We start from the raw sequence: 22,279 nt of genomic DNA, 5'->3' as shown, positions 1-22,279 counted from the left end.
TTTGTAATTATGTCCACAGAGCAAAGTACAAACATCAAGTTCTGTGTTTTGCTGGGGACATGATCAGTATGGCTGATGAAGATGGTGATTTCTTAAACAAAATGAAACTGGTGCTACTTGTACGACCCAGTCCCTAAACGACAGTCATCTGAGTGGAAATCGAAAACATCTCCTCGGAAGCAAAAATTTCCTAGGGACACTTCCAAAGGCAAAGTTATTTTAAATGTTATGTTTTATTTAACGACGCTCGCAACTGCAGAGGTTATATCAGCATCGCCGGATGTGCCGGAATTTTGTCCCGCAGGAGTTCTTTCACATGCCAGTAAATCTACTGACATGAGCCTGTCGCATTTAAGCACACTTAATGCAAAGTTATGTTGGAAGTTTTCTTCGACTCTCAGGGTCTCATGCACCATGAGTTCATTCCAGAAGGTCGTACTGTAACGAATGAATTGTACGTAGAAACCCTCCGTCGCCTCTGGGACGCAGTGAGAAGGAAACGTCCAGAAAAGTGGGTAGAAAACAACTGGTTCCTTATGCATGACAATGCACCTGCTCATCGCGCAATAATTGTACAGAATTTTCTTGCCAGGCACAACATAACTGCTTTGGATCACCCACCATACTCTCCTGATCTCTCACCACCTGATTACTTTCTGTTTCCCCGTCTGAAAAGTCATCTGAAAGGACGGAGATTCAATGCTGAAGAGGTTATCGCAAACGCGACGAGAGCACTAAGACGGGTTTCACAAAATGGCTTCCAGGCCTGCTTCCAGGAACTCTACACGCGTTGGCAAAAGTGTGTTGTTGCGGAAGGCAACTATTTTGAAGGGAATGCTGTAGAATAGTGTTTAAGGTACGTTGTTTCTATGATGCTAGCAAATTCCGGGAACTTTTTGAACCTAGTATGTACTATATATGTTTAACATAGGTACACATGTGATAACCGGTTGTTAAACTTCTTGAATATCATCATGCCAATATCTATTGGAAAAATTTTGCTAGTGCATGCATGCTATTTTACTACAAAAGTTTTGAAGGTCGCAAGCAAAATATCATAGGAACAACTTTCACAAAATTGTGTCAATTTAAAACGATTCAGGAGTTTCAATACAGACTATGGCCCAGTTTCACCAAACTTCGTTAAAATAACGTTAACAGCATGTTAACTAACGTATTGTTAAAAATTAAACATCCTGTTAGTGTAATAGTGTTTCACCAAACATTTGAGATATTTTGGTTAGGTAACATGATGTTAAGAGTAATGTAACAGAAATCAAAGAAGCAGTGATTGTATGAAAGTTTATTGCATGTGCCTTTAGTTGGTGTAGTCATTTGTTTTAGCGGAGAATGGTATTTTTTACATTACGGAAGTATTGAAGACTAGTATAATTACAACGGAAATCGAGAAAAAGAAACGTATAAGAAGCAGTAATTTTACCTCATATGAGAAATATAATTATTTTAATAGATCTAACAAGTATACGAACTCAAACGTAGTGATGGAACTTTCATTAGGGAAAAGGAACAAGCATGGATGGATCTCTTTAACAAAATATTTGTGCGAGATCGTGCGTATTTGCTTGCTTTCCGCACAAAACCAATACGCGGTAAGTGTGAAATACCACATTCAGTATTCCCAACGTAACACACATAACAATTTCCCTCTTCTTACCGCTTAAGCGCCATATTCATTTTACTGCTTTAGGCTTTTAACATATTTTTAGAGACGTTTAACATAGTAATAATTATAAATTGGAAACTTACCACTGCAATTTCGCCTAAATTGCACTGTTAATTATTGTTTTTTTAATATTTGCAAAAATTAAGTAAACTCTACAACACCACAAAAGTTACTGCATTTGTAATGCAAGTAACATTAAGGAAGCCGTGAAAAAATTAAAACAAGATTCCAGATGCCGATGTTATTACTGCAATATGTTATATAAATAATATTGTTAAAATATTAAAATGAAAAATAAATCATTACATAACCTTACCGTTTGTTTTAAGTTCAAATTTATAGACTGGGGGAAAAAAAGACAGACATATATCACGGCCTGCTGGAATATAGTAAACACAGAAAACATTTTATAGCAACAATGTTGAAGATAGATATTTTAGTTTTTAAAAGTTGCAGTCATTGAACAGAAATCAAGATGAAGATTTCATTGCAACTAATTAGAAATTCGTCTTTCAGGTATGTAATAAACGATCTTCGCACAAAATAATGTACGATACACGACCGGTATGTTTGTTTTCATGTTCTCGGAAATTAGAAAAGCTCAACTACGTTTCGCTTTTTCAATCTTTTCCTCGAACATGAAAACATCAACATACCGCTCTTGTAACGCATATTACTATTTCAATCTTCATTTGGATGTGAAAACACTAACTATGAAACAAATCAATGTTATGAAAATATTAAAAGAAATGCTAAGACGGGAAATGCGCAAGATACAGTGGAGCATTTGAAAACTGAAGGTGGTACTTTCACTCTCAAAGTTGATATTTGTACGAAGATTCTTGCAATTATCCAGGATCAAATTGAACCAATAGAAAATGAAAATAATTGTGATGCTGAATACTACAATGGTAAGCGTTAGCATTATTTTCAAATCTTATATATCAAACATATCTTCACACGTCATTGGTCATACATACATGTGAACTGTTAAATCAGTGAAATAAAAAAAAAATATTGTTTTGAAAATCTGCAATTATATCTGAGTATTAATATGAAATAATAATCACAGAAATGATTACGTTAATAAGCACACATCTTCTCTTAACTGCGGATGCAGTACTAATATTAATATAAATAATTTTAGTATTTATGAACATATCTATTCTGGATAATTAAAAATGCTGAAGTAGTGATTGCAGCTAATTGTTTTCACTGCAAATATATCTCGATATAATAATGCGGCGTGTAACATATGTTCTCTGGCAGCCATGATTCACGCTGTAACAGGACGTTAAGGATTTAACTGCGGGAGTATGCTATGTTAATTTAACAGTGGGTTTAACAAGATGTTAGCAGTAACAACAGATAGGCCCGGTTTCTTCAACCTTTGTTATAATGCACCTAACATAGGGTTAATTAACTATAAGTTAAAAGTATGAATTGCTGTTAAAAATATTGCGTTTCTTCGACTTTACATTTCACATTTTAACATTCTGTTTGTTAACTCTCTGTTAGGACCAGAGATTCTAGAGTTTAACCATAACCTATAACCAAGTATAGGCTGACTTCTGTTTTCTGAACTCTGACAATTGCGATTCTCGCTTGTTTCCGTTTCTATTCTCTCAGGTTTGATTTCTGCTTCTTTCCTCGTCTGTATCACAATAGCGTGGAGCGGCGTATTGGTATTGCTGTTATGAAATGGAAAACACTGGAACAAAAATAAATCTTGGCACTAATTTCTCTTCTTTCGAAAGAAACCTTCTGCTGGAAATTATTTACCAGTATAAACCAATTAATGAGAATAAACAAACAAACGGATCTAAGTTGAAAGCGAAAAGTGAGGCTTGGCAGAAAATAGCCTATACCTTTGTATGAACTTCTGGTCTGTCAAATCACAGAAATCATCCGCTCTGTTTATGTATTCATGGATATCATTTTCTAAATAATGCAGATATATAAGTTCAGCATCTAACGCACCAGCCATATTGGATACTTCTATGCTAACAGAGAGTTAAATGATTTAACTGCATGAAATTGGGCAGTTAAATTAACATAAGTTTTAACAGCCTGTTAGTACTAACAGTAGTTGAAGAAATGCTTCAACTGTTAAGTTTACAGTTAAAATGGAATAACACACTGTTATAATTTAACAAAGGTTGAAGAAACCGGGCCTTGATGAAACATCTCTTCCGTTAAGTTTACTGTTAAACTGCCTTAACGACATGTTAAATATTTAACAATGGTTAGTGAAATTGGGCCTATGTATTTTCTTTCCTATGAAAGCGTTGCGTCCTCGAAATTACCGGAATCATAACCTTTCCACAGTCCTCTCTACCCCAAAACGTTTAAATGACTATATTGTAATATTTTTCCCGCTGGAATATAATAGAATACAAAACCGGAAAGACAGACGACGAAATAAGTTGATCTTAAATTTTAACATATTGATTAAAAAGTTGCGAATTATGTATTACTCTTCTAAAGAGATCTGTTTTCTGAAACATAATTATTAGAAAAGCTAGGCAGAGTAAATTTCCTTTCTATAATAAAATTATTCATGTATTATTTCAAGCTTTACAAGTGCAAACCACCTATTTACGACGACATTTAAGGCCCTGTCAGAACACTCAAGTTACTGATGTGACAAAGATGCTCCCTTGCGTCATCACAACAATGCAGCCGGAACTGTAGCTTGAAAATGGGACAACTGGAGGGAAAAATCGATCCGTCTGTCAACCTAGTTATACAGGAAACTTCAAGAGATGAAGACATTCGCAAGTTGTACTCCGTCCGAATATGTCCACCAGGGGCAGCACCAATATCTACGCACAAAGGAGAGCTAATCAACTGAATTCACGTGAAATTCAATTCTCAGAATCAAATCACTAATTCACCAACACTTCTAAGTTTAACTCCGGAAGTTGTACGGAGTAGGTATCATTGCAGGAATTTTGTGCTTTTCTAGCTCCTCGATAACTTGAAATCAATGTGTGCGTATCTCGAAATGAACTAGGCACAAATACCTTACTATAATAATACCAGCGAATAGGGATTATAAAGAATGGACACTTAGCGTCGGTATCTTTGATGTAGCCGGACTGATTTCAATGACCTTCCAGCCAGCTAAAGCGTCAGATTCTGCTTTCTCCCTAGAGTTGGCGCTGACATCACACCAGCTAGCAGTCGACACAGCGGAAATATAACACACATAATTAATACATCTAGTTACATTATGTACTCAAATAAAATAAACTGGATCCATAAAATATTAAATCCGTCATTAACTGTAATGTCTAGACTCTAGAGTTCCTTTATAATGAGAGTTGAGACGTTGACCCCAACAACAATTAAAATATGTAATGATTTGATAGCGCTGAAAATGGAAAAACAAAACTCTTATGAGAAGTAAAACCATATACCTATATTATATTATATACAAATATTAAACGAATTCGATACTTAGTTTTATAATGTATTATATTATTTTATAATATAATTTATTATATCTGAAATATAAAATATTATTATTACAACTAGTTTGTCACTGAGAAATAAGGAAAAGCTGTTAACTTGAATTTATTTGAATCAAAGCGTTACTGGATTATGCAATAAGGTAGGCGATGTTTGGATCCTGTGTCTCAACTCTATTCTCAATTACTATCTTAGCGTGTGCTAGATTACACTAACCTCTAGCGCTTGAAAGTGGAACTAAACGCTGGCGCACAGAGAAACAAAACACAGGAAAATTCGCTCAGTGCCCATTCTTTATAATCCCTATTCGCTGATAATACCGGACAGCTAGCAGTTTTACGTGCGAACAACGATGGTGCTGCTACCAACCTGCCGGAATGGAGTTACCCGCGAAACAAGCTGTAATCAACTGCAATGTATATTGTTGCTGGGCTAGTTAATTTGTTAATAGTTTTGTGAATTAGTACATTTGTTAGTACTAGTGTTAAAATGTCAGGGTGTATATGTGCTGTTTGTAATTGTAACAATTGCAGCATTACAAATTTCTCCAAATCGTACTTTCGATTTCCGACAGTTCATAAAACGTAGTAGGCCTAATTCCTTCGTCTTTGTGTTGATAGAAAAATACAAATTAGTTTTTTTTTTATTTAGACCTAATAAATAAATATAAGTTAAAATGTATTGGATTTTAAGATTTTATCAAATTAAGTTTATTGTTGTCCACATGCCTTTACTAATTATTACAAGCATTAGATTACTATCAATTTTAACTTTGCAGTTGTCAGCAATGCGTATATAAAACATTACTGTAAATTCATTCCTAATATCAGATTGATTTTGTATCGGTAAACCAAAGAAAAAATATGTAACAATTAATTACGGAAAGTAATATGAAGTATGCAATATTTCTCATAATATGCAGCTTTGATATAAGATAATAATTTTACATTAAATATTATTCAACATTTCTTAAGTATTTCATATATAATTCCACATTAGTAACTCACGTTTTAAACAATAGTCCGAATCTCGCTATGTTAATATTTGTATATGTGAGCGTAATTCCATCCCTCTGCGCTAGATGTCAGGTCCGCGATTTTTCGCACTCAAAGCCAATGCTGCTAGTATACAGCTGTCCGGCATTATTATACTAAGGTATTTGCTAGGCACCCATTATGTACACCATTTTGACGCTATAAAATCGTGCTAATCACAGGAGATAGAATGTATGTTCTTCATCCGCTTTCCTAGGGTTGATTTTATTATCTATAATGTCTATAAAAAAAATCTTGGCTTCGTTCTTGATAATAATCTAAGTTGGAATTTTCAAGTTAAAGAAATGATAAAAAAAAAAACTGTTCCTCCATTCACTGTTTGAGTCGCTTGAGAAACTTCTTGCTCCAGCAACTAAAACTTACCCTAGTACAAACCCTAGTAAAGCCGCACTTCGATTATTGTTAAGTGACCTAAGTTCTGAACTGCCAGTCAAGTTACAGCGAGCTCAGAATATGTGCGTCAGATACGTGTGCAACATCCGACGATATGATCACATATCACCGTCCTTCGCAAGTCTTTCGTGCCTTCGACTTAAAGAACGCAGCACTTTACACTCTTTGTCTTTACTCTTTCAAATTCTGCACACCTCAGCACCAAATTACCTTTCGCCTCGTTTCTCTTATCTATACTCTAACCACGACGTAAATACCAGATCACTTATCTGTGGCACGCTAAGTATACTTCTTCATAGAACATCTCGTTATTCATCATCTTTTACAGTATCCACCTTGCGTCAATGGAATTCCTTGTCACAAAGTATTAGGGACTGCAAGACAATAAACACCTTTAAAAACAGCTTAAAAGATAACCTTATTAGCATTTCACTCCAATCATACTGATTTAAACTATCACTGTTACTCCTTCCTTTAGACATGCATCCTGATAGTGCTGTATTTTCAAAATTGTCTCATAATAATCTCTTTCTATTATCTAATATTATTTGAAATATATTAACATTATACGTATTTTAGCTTAATTCTGCTACACAGTTTATTTCAGTGTTTAATTAATAGCTCATAGTATTTTGTTGTTTAATTCGTAAATAACTCTAGTATACATGTAACTCTCATCTAAATCAAATTGTTGAATTCTTTGTAAGTTCATGCATTTGTATATATACTTTTTGCTGGTTGAGTGGAAGAGAAGGCCTTACGGTCTTAACTCTGCCAGCTAAAATAAATTATTATCATTATTATTATTATTATTATTATTATTATTATTATTATTATTATTATTATTATTATTATATAACCTAAATCAGATCTTACACGAAAAAAAATAGACAAAACAAGACTTCCGGTTACTGCTCTTGTTTACCGTCAGTTAATTGTAATAAAGACAAGTTTCACATTCTAAATATATATGATTGTATCTGCGTTATGTATAAAACTTTTCATCTCAAATTAGCACGGATGTTGTGTATATTGGCGACGACATGATTTGAACTAGGAAAGCACAGTGTACTCACCACCACCACGACGCAGCCAGCGTGGTCCGCGAAGCTGAAGAAAACGTCAGGTGCTGATGTTGGCAGACGTCCATCTCGAATCAGTTCTCGTTCACAATGACTTGAATAATTTCCTTCCTGCTCCCCGACGGTCCGGCTGCTAAATATCCCTGCCTGTGACTTCTAATCTGCTACTTGGAGCTTCGAATGCACTAGATGCCCTTTTGTTTTCATCGCCAATTGTTGATGATTGTTCATTCGCACGCGCAGGTGTCGCCTGCAACACAATAAACAAGAGAGCATCACACACACTGATAGATAAGACGCTCCTGATTGATAAGACTGTCTCATCGGATCGTGTTTGTTTAGCGATGTAGTGTTCATCGGACGTTGCCAGCGATGTATATACAGACTGACGTTCACCAAAGTCGTGCTACCTCAGAATTCTTCAAAATCGGAGGAATGGCGTAACTGCACGGGGATTTAATCGGGTCAGTTCCAACTGGGACGCCTTGACGTCATATAATTGGATCGAAGCCCAAAATCTTTCAGTCTGGATTAAAAACGACATAAACAGCAATGCGTCGCCTCTCCACCCCCGGGTTTTTGTTTTCGTGGCATCGAACCTCAGAAATCTATTTCAGCATCCCAGTTTCAGGAAAAATAATGGCATAGATATTGCGACACCGATAAGTGTTAATATATTACCGTACCCATATTAAAATATAATATTATATATTACCTTTCTTCCCACCATAATCTGAACACACGCTGTCGTCATGAAACAATACTAACAATACCATCCCATCGCACCTCCTCATACTCATCCTCTTTCACAATAGCCCTGCCAAAACTCTGGAATTCGCTACCTGCTAGCATCAGGGACTGTCGAAATAAAATTGAATTCAAACGCAAACTTACTAGGCACTTGGTCAGTAATTGATTTCCTGTAAATAGTTTCCTTAATCTATCACAAAATATTTCAATATCCAGTAATTTCATCACTATACAATTTTGTTATTCTAGGTTTAATTTGTAATTCAGTAAATATAAAATATTCTTTGTTTTTCTATGACTATTACACTCTTACTACGTCATACTACTTTTGACCAATAAAACGGTACGAAAGGACGTATTTCAACCAATCATGGCTGCTTAACCCTAGCATTTGTTTCTTTGTTTGCCAACATTTGAAACTGCGCTGGTCTGGACGTCAATATATATATATATATATATATATATATATATATAAATATATATATATAATTACAAACCACTCCAGTCGATGCACAGCAGTTTCAATTACGACTCGCATTGGCATTCAAGAACAAGAATTAATAAAAATCACTGATCATACCTATGCATCTTCTGAAATCCGATTTACAAATAAATGAAGAGCACCATTCGGAAATCCTGAATAAGTTGAATACACCATGTAGGCCTAAATCAACGAGTTCCACTTCTATTATGCACACGTCCAATATAACATCAATTGAACCACCAACCACATTCAAATTTGAAAATTGTACATTCAATAATTATTCCTTTTAAAATTATTCATTCGGAAATCCTGAATAAGTTGAATACACCATGTAGGCCTAAATCAACGAGTTCCACTTCTATTACGCACACGTCCAATATAACATCAACTGAACCACCAACCACATTCAAATTTGAAAATTGTACATTCAATAATTATTGCTTTTAAAATTATTCATGTTTATTTTTATGTCGTCGTCGTTAATTAAAACTTTTCAAACACTTGTGTATATTAGTTAGGTTATGTTATAGCTTCTGCTATATGATATTATGGATAGTCACGTATCACAGATTGTTTAATATTAAGATTTATTGAAAATCATCTGTCAAGTGACGTTGATTAATGGGATTCGGATAATTGAAGTGGAATGTTGCATTTTAATAAAAATGAAACTGAATCAACAAAGCCTTCTTGACTAGTAACATTGCCATCGCGTATAATAGATCGAGAACTTCTCAACGAGAAGGCATTGCTCACTACTGCCATCTAGCATGCATCTGGCGTAATATTTGTAATGTTGAGATGGTACAATAATACATTTGAAGACAGTTGTATTTTCGTAAGTCAATTAATATTTTATTGTATTGGAGTACTTCGTTACTTCTAATCTTTATATACTTTCTTCTAATCGTGTAATAGTCAATTAAATCCCACTCGAGTTTTGATTTTCTCTAGATGAATCTGCTCGTGTTCCACTCGCAGATTTATCGATAAAATCAAAACGTCTAGTGAGATTACTGTTGATAAATTATCTAGCTTTAATTAGTCAGGTAATCTTTTCGTACTTTGATTTTTATTGTAATTGTAATTTGTAAATTTAATACTAATTGTAATTTGATTTGTAATTGTAATAGTAAATTTAATACTAATTGTAATTTTATTCTTCATATTATAGTTGGAATCTCCTGGTAGAGGGGCAGAGAAGGCCTGACGGCCTACCAGGTTAAATAAATAAATACTACTAATACTACTACTACTACTACTACTACTAATATTCAAAATTATATCCAAAACTCTATAGGTTGTATAGGAAAAATAATGAGATAGATATTGCGACATCGGTAAGTGTTAATATATATTTCTTTACCCATATCATAATATTCAAAATTATGTATGTGTATGTGTGTACGTATTTATTCACACTCAAATGGGTATATACCCGGTGGCAGTGGTAACTAATTACACTCAATAATGACAGTTAATAATAAACACAACTAATAAAAAAAAAATAATAATAATGATAAATAACAATAATAATAATAATAATAATAATAATAATAATAATAATAATAATGTGCATCCTAAATTAAATGAAGCACGATCACTTAAAATAACATTATACCCAAAACTCTAAGAGAAAAAAATCGGGGTAGGCTGTATAGGAGACAGCTGCAAGTTTTATGTGTGAATACGTCGCTGATAAAATTGCTGTTAAAATAAACGTCAACAGTGACAATCAATATATCTTCTTTCCAGATACCCTGAAAACCCAGTGTATCTTCAATATGCTGGAACTACACATTGAGAGTAAACATCGGTTGCTATAGTAACCGCGAATTTTTTTTTTTTCAATTTAACTTGTCGGCTGCTGGTTGTTGCTCAATTGAGATTTTAGTCTGGTTCGTTATGAATCGTTTGACACCATCCTGAACTTTCTATCGCTTCGCAATCTCGAATTACACTGCTTCGACTATCGGTCGACCAGCCAATTCGGGTTTCAACTTCTTCCCTCTCGCGCATCAAGGTCAAGTTGGATACATTGATCCTTCGTCTGTCGATCGCCGTTTACTTCATTGGAATATGTCGTGTGGTTTAGAAACTATGGACGCGACAAAACTGGCCTGAAAATTTGTCGGTCAACTTTGTGGGATTGCACTGGACTGAACTTACAAACGTATTCACGTCAAAAATTGCTAATATTGGTCCAACATAATAGAAGTACAGGGACATCATTTTATTTTTTACTTCAATTTTTATTCTACCTGAGTTTTTGAATGTACTAATGAAGTTCAACTGTCCTCCACACAGGTCCAAGACCGCATATACAGTCATAGTAGCCTTACGGTCATAGTAAACAGTACGTTCCAAAAATATGTTCGCGTTTTCCAGTAACGAAAGAGCTTTCAATATTGCATCATTTTCCATTTGCCTACGTTGCATCCCGGTTTCTCCCACCTGCTTCTATTCGCCTCTCTGTAAATGCCAGTGGCTGGGTTGTCTTAGCTCTTTTCTGAGAACATTAATTTCTGTTAAGAATTGGACGTCTACGTAGTATTATACCCATACAATTGTTTAAAATAACTTAAATAAAAGGGCCTTTAAGTAATTAACTGTCACGAGATTTCCTCCCTTTCTACGACGCTGCGATGTAACCACTTGGGAAGGACAATAGATAGCATGTCTGAGTGATTTTATCTTTTCGGATCGGGCAGAAGTGAAGACTGAATTTACAGTACTTAAGGTCTCTTTTATAGAGTAGGTAGAGAATTATTTCAACATGAGTTACTAGTACGAAGGACGAAACTGGTAATTGGAATTAGGTACAATAGTCTATAGTACGATAATATGCACATCAGAACTGAAGCCTGTATCGAAATGAACGGCCACCATTTTCAAAAATGTGTTTAAATATCCGTATTATGATTATTTTTCAATTTAACTTCATTCTCTATATTGTACGCTAATGTGCTGTAGACAGTATAATATACACTGCATAATGAATACGTCCACATGGAAAGCTCAGTTCGTGAGTAAAAACAGTCATTGTTAATACTGTACTGTATTTTGATTAAACAAAAACCTAATGAAAATTATCAAACTCAAAATCGCGATATTTCCTAGTTTACGTAAATGGATGAACTACTTTTCTTCCCTCCTATACGTAGTAAAGTGATTTGTTTGTATTTTACGCCAGTATCATCGAACTCCAGTCGTGGAAGGGGGTAGCAAACGGTGTTTCCGGTTCTTAATCGTTGACCCAAAGGTATAGCCAGGTTAATATTAGAAATGTTAGTAAAAATAAAATGATGTCCCTGTAGAACTCGTGACTGGTTTTGGGATATACAGCATTATGTAACACAGAAGAAGCTCCCTCTCAACTCACAATATAACCAACATACAAAAACAGTTGACTAAATGAAAAGAAATGGAGTGAAACGAAGCTTGAAACATCGAACCCTAGCCGAAGTGTTGTGTTACCTAGCAACGAAATGCAAGACACTCTTAATTACAGATGACGTCACACACTATGTAAATAGGTAGGATCCGCTCCTCACAAACAAACATTCATTATGCATGTTGTGTCTGTCGGTAATGTAGCGCGCGAGTGTATCGAACTGGTTGTTATGGTTACGCGTTCCGTTGAACTGGGGGGATTAATTTATTCGTAAAAGTCTTCTCCTCCTACCCCGTCACTTGACATTTGTACGTTTTTCATCTTTCTCTCTAGCGCCTAGAGATGTATTATTTCAGAACGGGGTCGTGCTCCACGGACTGCGATTCGCGCACACCCTGTAGCGTGTTTGTTGACACTACGCTTGCAGCCCGCGTTTATTTGCTCGCGCATTGAAAGCTTTACGCTTCGAGGTAAAAATAGCGGCGCGGAGATCTCCTGGCACGCGAGAGCAAACCGACCACGAGGTTCTCATATGCATTTGATCATTCAGCTAAAATCTGCAACCGTGTATAAAACTGTCATCCCGCCGGACCTCTTTTCGTTGAAGTAATTTTGATTTCTCGCACTGAGGAAGCTGAGGCTCTCGGGAACCTATTTGGGCGGAGTGTCTGTTGCCTGACGAAAGCACGAATGGAAACTTTTGCATGAGGACGCTTCTGTGTTTATACCGTGATGACCTACACGTTGCACTTACCTAATATCTAGGGAAAAACTAACACAGAGAAAGGTTCCTACTGATAACATAACACGAATATTATAATAATAATAATAATAATAATAATAATAATAATAATAATAATAATAATAATAATAATAATAATAATAACGATTTATTTTAGCTGGCAGAGTTAAGGCCGTAAGGCCTTCTCTTCCACTCAACCAGCAAAAGTGTATATACATATGCATGAACTTACAAAGAATTCAACAATTTGATTTAGATGAGAGTTATATGTATTACTTACTTACTTACAAATGGCTTTTAAGGAACCCGAAGGTTCATTGCCGCCCTCACATAAGCCCGCCATCGGTCCCTATCCTGTGCAAGATTAATCCAGTCTCTATCATCATATCCCGCCTCCCTCAAATCCATTTTAATATTATCCTCCCATCTACGTCTCGGCCTCCCTAAAGGTCTTTTTCCCTCCGGTCTCCCAACTAACACACTATATGCATTTCTGGATTCGCCCATACGTGCTACATGCCCTGCCCATCTCAAACGTCTGGATTTAATGTTCCTAATTATGTCAGGTGAAGAATACAATGCGTGCAGTTCTGCGTTGTGTAACTTTCTCCATTCTCCTGTAACTTCATCCCGCTTAGCCCCAAATATTTTCCTAAGCACCTTATTCTCAAACACCCTTAACCTATGTTCCTCTCTCAAAGTGAGAGTCCAAGTTTCACAACCATACAGAACAACCGGTAATATAACTGTTTTATAAATTCTAACTTTCAGATTTTTGGACAGTAGACTGGATGATAAGAGCTCCTCAACCGAATAATAACACGCATTTCCCATATTTATTCTGCGTTTAATTTCCTCCCAAGTGTCATTTACATTTGTTACTGTTGCTCCAAGATATTTGAATTTTTCCACCTCTTCGAAGGATAAATCTCCAATTTTTATATTTCCATTTCGTACAATATTCTGGTCACGAGACATAATCATATACTTTGTCTTTTCGGGATTTACTTCCAAACCGATCGCTTTACTTGCTTCAAGTAAAATTTCCGTGTTTTCCCTAATCGTTTGTGTATTTTCTCCTAACATATTCACGTCATCCGCATAGACAAGAAGCTGATGTAACCAGTTCAATTCCAAACCCTGCCTGTTATTCTGAACTTTCCTAATGGCATATTCTAGAGCAAAGTTAAAAAGTAAAGGTGATAGTGCATCTCCCTGCTTTAGCCCGCAGTCAATTGGAAAAGCATCAGATAGAAACTGACCTATACGGACTCTGCTGTACGTTTCACTGAGACACATTTTAATTAATCGAACTAGTTTCTTGGGAATACCAAATTCAATAAGAATATCATATAATACTTCCCTCTTAACCGAGTCATATGCCTTTTTTAAGTCTATGAATAACTGATGTACAGTACCCTTATACTCCCATTTTTTCTCCATTATCTGTCGAATACAAAAAATCTGATCAATAGTCGATCTATTACGCCTAAAACCACATTGATGTATACAAGAGTTATTTACGAATTAAACAACAAAATACTACGAACTATTAATTAAACACTGAAATAAACTGTGTAGCAGAATTAAGCTAAAATACATATAATGTTAATATATTTCAAATAATATTAGATAATAGAAAGAGATTATTATGAGACAATTTTGAAAATACAGCACTATCAGGGTGATGTCTAAAGAATGAAGTAACAATGTAGTCAGTGATAGTTTAAATCAATATGATTGGAGTGAAATGCTAAGAAGGTTATCTTTTAAGCTGTTTTTAAAGGTGTTTATTGTCTTGCAGCCCCTAATACTTTGTGGCAAGGAATTCCATTGACGCGGGGTGGATACTGTAAAAGATGATGAATAACAAGATGTTCTATGAAGAGGTATACTTAGCGTGCTACAGATAAGTGATCTGGTATTTACGTCGTGGTTAGAGTATAGATAAGAGAAACGAGACGAAAGGTAATTTGGTATTGAAGTGTGCAGAATTCGAAAGAGTAAAGACAAAGAGTGTAAAGTTCTGCGTTCTTTAAGTCGGAGCCACGAAAGATTTGCGAAGGGAGGTGATATGTGATCATATCGTCGGATGTTGCACACGTATCTGACGCACATATTCTGAGCTCGCTGTACCTTGACTGACAGTTCAGAACTTAGATCACTTAACAAAACGTCACAATAATCGAAGTGCGGCATTACTAGGTAAGTTTTAGTTGCTGGGGCAAGAAGTTTCTCAAGCGACTCAAACAGTGAATGGAGGAACAGATTTTTTTATCGTTTCTTTAACTTGAAAATTCCAACTTAGATTATTATAAAAAAAGAAGCCAAGATTTTTTATGACAGATGAATAAGGGATTAGCGTGTTGTTAAGGGTAACAACTGAAAGATTACTGTTATTAAGGGAGTTAACTAAACGCTTATGTCCAATAATTATAGCTTGAGTCTTACTTGGATTAAGTGCGAGTCCGAAATTGACCGCCCAAGTGGAGACAGTGGCTAGGTCACAATTTAACTTGTCAATCGATTCATTGATCGTATTGGGTCTGGAATGTATGTAAAGTTGTAGGTCGTCGGCATAGAGGTGATATCGGCAATACTGTAAGTTCTTTGATAGTAGATAGAGAAAAGTAGTGGTCCTAATACGGAGCCCTGCGGCACTCCCGCTTGGGGTGTAATAAGTGAATAATTCTCTTATACTTGTTTTTTTTTTAAGATGGGACATGACAGTTAAGCGGCCGGCTTGGAACTACAGTGCTATGTTGCCAATATGGACTACCATGCTGCCAGCTGATGGAAGCTAGCAATAGGGATATCCTGAACTAGCACCAACAGATAGCGCGCGTGTACTTTGAGGGATGCGCTTTGCGTGGGCATTTGTTTTCCGGTATATAAACATTGAGGATTTACGTAGCGTATTAGTACATTACTCTTAAAAACAACTCAAAATGCTACATTTTTGTTGTGTTCCTATATGTAAAAACCAGGGAAAGCCTTTTGTCTTCATTCAGGTCCCGAAATATTCTGAATTTATGCTTTAAACCTTAAAAAAATTAACTAATTAAATTGCGCCTCGAAAGTGCCAGCTATTGAACAAAAATAACTACTTCAAGTAAGGAATTTCTGGCTACAGTTTAATTTTAGAAGAGGGAAAAGAAAAATTAATAAAAATATAGCAATCTCCACAGCAAACTATGTTAGCTTAGATTATATAGGAGACTCAGAAGTTTACGCCTGCAGTAAACTCTCCATTAACTGGGATGTTTATTATCCAGGACGATCCATTGTGAAATCCATTTCGTGAGTGATGTTTTTAATGTGCTGTAGATTAATTATTAAAACCATCTTTTTACTTCAAATTTTCAAAATCACCCTACACATATTCAAAACTGCATGTCCTTAACCTTCAAAACACAGGAATAATCGTGATGCTACTGCGATCATATTATATCATCTTATCAAATATTGCATTTGATCTTTCTGCAACTAGAGAAAAAAATACGAGGAATTCAATCTCGATAGTTCTTTCTCTATAAAAAAACACATTGGTAGCTGCATATCCTGTTTTTAGCGTACGGTACTTACAATACTAATGATTAAAGAGGTAATATTCACCTTCGACAAAGTTCCTTTATTTATTTATTTTATTTATTTTTTTTTTATTCATGCACCTCGTTCTCAAAGCTCTCATTTAGGTTCATGAACATTCGATTTACTCGTATCTATATTCTGCATACTGCAGATTTCCTCATCCATCTCTTAAAAGAGAAATCGGTAAGTATTATACAAGTTTATGCTATTATTTATTGTAAATTAAATTAAATTATGAGATAAGAAAATACTGAATTATATTAAATTATACTAGGTTATACAAAATAATTATAAATATAATTTTGACACGCACAAAAAACCAACAAGAGAACGTAATCAACTGTAGCATATGGCATAAAATAGCCCTTTCCCTCATGGAATGATCCTGCCATCTAACGGTAAAACTTCGCATAAGATATCCCTATTGACGTTAAGATGGCTGACGTTAAAACATTAATTGACAATTGACGCAAAGGTAAGAAAACTATACAAAAATCAACAGAGAATCAAACACAAAACGTACCAATGCTAACATTTTGTGCACAAGAGAGCTATAAGCATTCGCCATGTGGAAACGATAAGTTTCGCAACTCAACGGTTGTTACCATAGCAACAGACCTACCACGCTATGTGACATTCAGTTGTTTTTCCGATCGCAACGCTCCTGTCATGTCTCATCTTTCAAAAAACAAGTATAATTTTCTTGTTTTGAAGTGACTCAGGAAGAATCACTAAACTTAAGTTATGTATCGAATATTTTCATACCCGAGATTTTACCATTAACCCAAGTCTGTGGACTTTTCTGACCTCAGATCAAGCAACCACATGACGCGATGTAACAAGATGTCAAGTAACGTATATTCGTGTCTCAGGTGGGATTCGAACCCACGACTTTAGCCTCCATACAACATTAACGCTGCGAGACTTGGCCAATACATAGGGCTACACCGAGGTAGCCCGTAAACTAAATGAAAATGAATTCATATCGTGTAAGAAAAGCTTCATTACGTACTCATGGTAATTTATCGCTCATAGTCAGACAGACAGACAGACAGACAGATAGATAGATAGATAGATAGATAGATAGATAGATAGATAGATAGATAGATAGATAGATAGATGGATGGATGGATGGATGGATGGATGGATGGATGGATGGATGGATGGATGGATGGACGGACGGACGGACGGACGGACGGACGGACGGACGGACAGACAGACAGACAGACAGACAGACAGACAGACAGACAGACAGACAGACAGACAGACAGATAGATAGATAGATAGATAGATAGATGAATTTAATGCCATTCAGCTATTTACAGTCATAGACAACGTCAGAGTATATATATATATATATATATATATATATATATATATAATACATGGCAATAAAATAAAAAATAAATATACAATCACCAGATAATCACAAAAACAGGTTAAAGTTTTAATAGAAATAGTATAAAATCAGGTTAAAATGTACAGATTTGTCAATTACATGAGGTTAAAACAAATAGTATCTAAAACGTAATATTGCTAAAATTATTGACACTGTAGAGTGGATTTGCCATCAATGTCCTTCTCACCATCCTTTTGAAAGTAAAATATGACGTGTTTCTTATATGCAATGGCAAAGAGTTATAAAGTTTATAAGATCTGGAAATAAAACTATTGCTTGTAGTACTATATTTGTACTTGGTGAAATATGGCCTATTTGTAATAATTCTCCTACAACTTTCTGAATTGACACAATTCTAAAGTCAGATTTGTGTAAGGAACGTAAAAATGACATATTTCGTTTACAACAATGTCCTTGAACCGCTGTAGCGAAAGACGGACTCTTTCCCAATCTCACAGACTTACGTACTGATGTGGACACAGATCGTTCACTACACTGAGGAGAAATAATAACGTGTTTCTCACTGGTCAACAAAAAAATAAAGAGCTCACAGTGCGATACTCACTCCTTCTACCGGTGCTGCAGCCTTTGTTGGCACAACTGAACACACTGCTCTCTTTGGACAACCTCTGGCGGCCGATCGTCCGATATGTTCGAATTCAGGTGGCGCGAGAGGATACTTAATCAAATTATTTGCAGACGCGTTCAGCTCGAGTAGCTGATAAAACCCACATTGAAAGCAGAGGCGGCATGTATGGAAAAGACTCTACATTTTACCTATTTACATAATTTGTTTTATCTTGCACTAGCTTTCAGTTATTGTGCAAGACTCAACTCATTCTAGAATATTGGTACCATCAGTATTGGTTTACCTTCCTAAGATGTACTTCCCTCTTCAATCTGCAATGTGCAGCTAGCGTATCTAAATCATCTCTAATTCCATACCTCTTTCCTTACAAAAGTATTTATACAGTTCATACAAGCTCTCTCTCGTAGGTAAGCCTTCATTCCTTAATTTTATTTCATAATATTCTTTTGACGTACCTTCAAAACTATTAAATTTAGAAATAAAAAAGATAGCCAAATAATTTCTAAGTCAAATATGTTATTATCTGTGAGTCTAGAAAAATCGTACCTTCCAAAATTGAATTTATTAGTCACCTCAGTAACTGTACTTTCCCTTTAATGCTTCCTTCCTTCTATTTTTTAATTTTGCAATCTTCTCCGGTATTTTATTTTCCGTGTATTTGTTTATTATTAAGGGACGTTGACTTTGTATGGAAAAGACTCAACAATCATAGAGTAAAAAGATAAAGGGAAAATATGGCTAGAAGAAAAGGAAAATAAAATGAAAGAAAAATAAAGATAAATAAAAAGCGAAAGAAGCGCATGAAGAAAGATTTCCACAAGACACAAAAGGAGAAAGAAAGAAAGAAAAAGAATAGAAAGGTAGAAGACAACGACAGAAACAAGAAAAGAAATAAAAATAAGATGTATAAAAATAAAAGTTTGTCCAGTCGCTGTGTACAGTAGTACATATACGGACAAACATTTATACAGGGACATCATTTTATTTTTACTTGCATTTTTATTGTACCTGCATTTCTGAATGTACTTCACTCTCACCCCTTCACTAATGTCCTTGCTCCCGTCAGACACACAAACTTACGGCCGCTGTTGCATTCGAAGTCTTCAAGCAGTGAAGTAAACACTGCAGTGTATAGTGTGTTTCAGAAATATGATTGCGTTTTCTATAGAAGAAAGAACCTATATTAATAATATCGTACTAAAAAATTATATTCAAGAAACGATCAATTCAATTTCAGAGAATATGCTTCAAAATGTTTTTAATAATATGCGTAAAGAATTGAAGCCTGCATTGTAATGAACGGCAACCATTTTCAGCAACTTGTTTAAAAATTCAGATTAGCTTTTTTTGAATTGAGGTGGCTAGAAGCAAAGGAATGGTAGTGACATTTGTAATAACATGAGTTAAGTGCATCCAGTGCAAGCAAAAGTATCTAAAATTTTAGTGGAAAAGGGATATTTCAATCGCATCACACATTAAAATTTAAATAAAAATTTCACCGGTTTTACGAAAGCTTAAATATTTAAACCTATTATCTCAAAAGTAACTTAAGTGCACTTAAAGCCCTTTACTTATGACCCCTCAATTTAAATGCACTCTCTATATTGTATGTTAACACCAATAATTAATATGCTAAATCAAGTAGACATTACATAACGAACATAGCCGCCTGAAAAGTTGAGTTTTTGAAAAAAAAAATGTTACTACTCTACTGTATTTTGATAAATTCCGTAAAAGTGATGATCAAACTGAAAATCGTAATATCGTATTTCCCTACAACATAAATGGATACACTACTTTTCTCTCCTCCTATACCTAGTAAAATGATTTGTTTACATATTGCACTAGTAACATGAAACTTCTGTAATGGAAGGGGGCAACAGTGTTTCCGAGTATAGCCAGGTTAATGTTAAAAATGTTGGTAAAAATAAAGTGATGTCCCTGTATCTTCCATATATGGAAAGTTAAACAAATTTATTTCCGTCAATATCGAGTCTTACATAATCAAAATACTTTTCAGTATACGCATCATGAGAACTAAGCAGAAAGACGGCAATGAAGGAAGAAATAACAGAGAGGAGGGAAGCGGTAGCGAGAACGAGAGGGAAAGAGAAAAACAAATATATAAACAGAAAACTAGACCAGCAGCCTCCGCTGCCTGTGGAGTGTTGACACCACGCTATCTTATCAGTCTATACGTCAGTGTCTTTGGGGAGACGAAGGAAGGAACACGCGAAGGAGACGGCCACAAAGCGGATTAATTTAATTTTGAGCGTAGTTTAATTAAGCGCAATAATAAAACCCATCAGCTCGGACGGTCCGCATCGATCAGCGGTGTGTCCGTCCGTCTGCCCCACTCACGAGTTTATATGAATGCATTGATCAGATCCAAACCCGCCGTGCGTCCCTGCGCTCGTCTTCGAAATAAAATCTGGAAATGCTTACTACTGCAAACTGCGTGGGACGCGGATTCCAGATGCGACTATTTATACAAGCACAAAACATCACCAGCTTAACGTCCGCTACATCTTGCCCTTTAAGAGAATCGATTTATCGATTCCATTATTGGGATCGCGTGTCGTAGCAACCGCTTCTAAGCGTTTCCTCAGCGGTGGACAAGACGTTGGCCATCTTCTTAGTCACGTGTCTCAACAATGACAACAGCCGATGCGATGACAAGCGGTGTCCACTACAACGTCGATTTCAAGAACGAATAATTCAAATAGCGATCGAATTAAATTTGGGTCGCACAGTCCGCTGCAACTCCATCTCACCTCGATCAGGTGCTCGTCAACGTATTTGCATCCGAATAAAGCATATGGGAAGATGACGGTTCAAAGTCGAGTGCACTTAATCCCGGGCCGAAATCGGCTGGGATATTTACAACGGTTTAAACATGGCGCCGATGCGAATGTTTGAGAATAATCCCAGGCTATCCCCCCCCCTCCCCTTCGCGGTACGACTCTGGATTGTCAGGAAAAAGTGACAAAATGGCGGGCAGCAATATTCAGTAAGAAGAGCATCTGTTAACCAACGACACATCCACAAGAGGAAGGGGGCGGGTACCCCCAACCGATAGTCCTCACTCGAGAGTTTCTCGCCACAAGAGGAGAAAGATTTTGGAGCCGTAAGGCCGAGGCTCTGCAGGTCGAGATATATCGATCTAGCCACTTGTTGCTTACCTGAGGTAGAAGTGTCGCCGCCGCCGCCGTCGCCGAACATATGTCAGCTGTTGCGGTATCGATCGGCCGCTCTTGCCTGTACGCGGGTCCACGAATCACTGACGGCGCTCCGCAGCAACTTCTTGCCTCTTCCGCTCCCAGCCCTGCCCCCCGTCCCGCGCGCAGCTCCATCAGTAGCGCTACTATCCGGCGCGCAAACATCTCCCGCAGCCGTGGAGACAGGAGCCACAACAATCCACACTAAGGGCTATACTACACGAACGTTAAAAATGTTGCGTTGACAGGCGTTGGTAACGTGTGAAAAATGTATAAACTACACGTTGCGTTAGGGACGCTGTGTTTGGTTTCAGAGCTGCAATGGATGGTATAGAAGTTGCATATGTAGCTCTGCTATGCGTTAATGCCCACGTGCATCAACGTCGGTTAGTGTAACCATCGGTTAAAATTGTCACCTAATCCC

The 22,279-nt window shown here is 36.2% G+C and overlaps 1 protein-coding gene across 1 annotated transcript in view; it reads right to left on the bottom strand.

The window, feature by feature from the left end:
• The window catches only part of Pde9 (phosphodiesterase 9), a 479,057-nt gene extending 457,089 nt beyond the window's left edge, over positions 1-21,968 (bottom strand). Inside the window, exons 1-2 of the mRNA XM_069834095.1 lie at positions 21,820-21,968; positions 7,683-7,938 (exon numbers count right to left, since the gene is read on the bottom strand). The gene's annotated coding sequence lies outside the window, so the exon portion shown is untranslated. The remainder of the gene's footprint in view (positions 1-7,682; positions 7,939-21,819) is intronic.
• Positions 21,969-22,279: the final 311 nt, after the last annotated feature.

The sequence above is a fragment of the Periplaneta americana genome, chromosome 8, assembly GCF_040183065.1.
Source record: "Periplaneta americana isolate PAMFEO1 chromosome 8, P.americana_PAMFEO1_priV1, whole genome shotgun sequence".
Classification (NCBI taxonomy): domain Eukaryota; kingdom Metazoa; phylum Arthropoda; class Insecta; order Blattodea; family Blattidae; genus Periplaneta; species Periplaneta americana.
The sequence above is the reverse complement of the archived record's forward strand: the minus strand, read 5'-3'. Positions and strand labels throughout refer to the sequence as shown.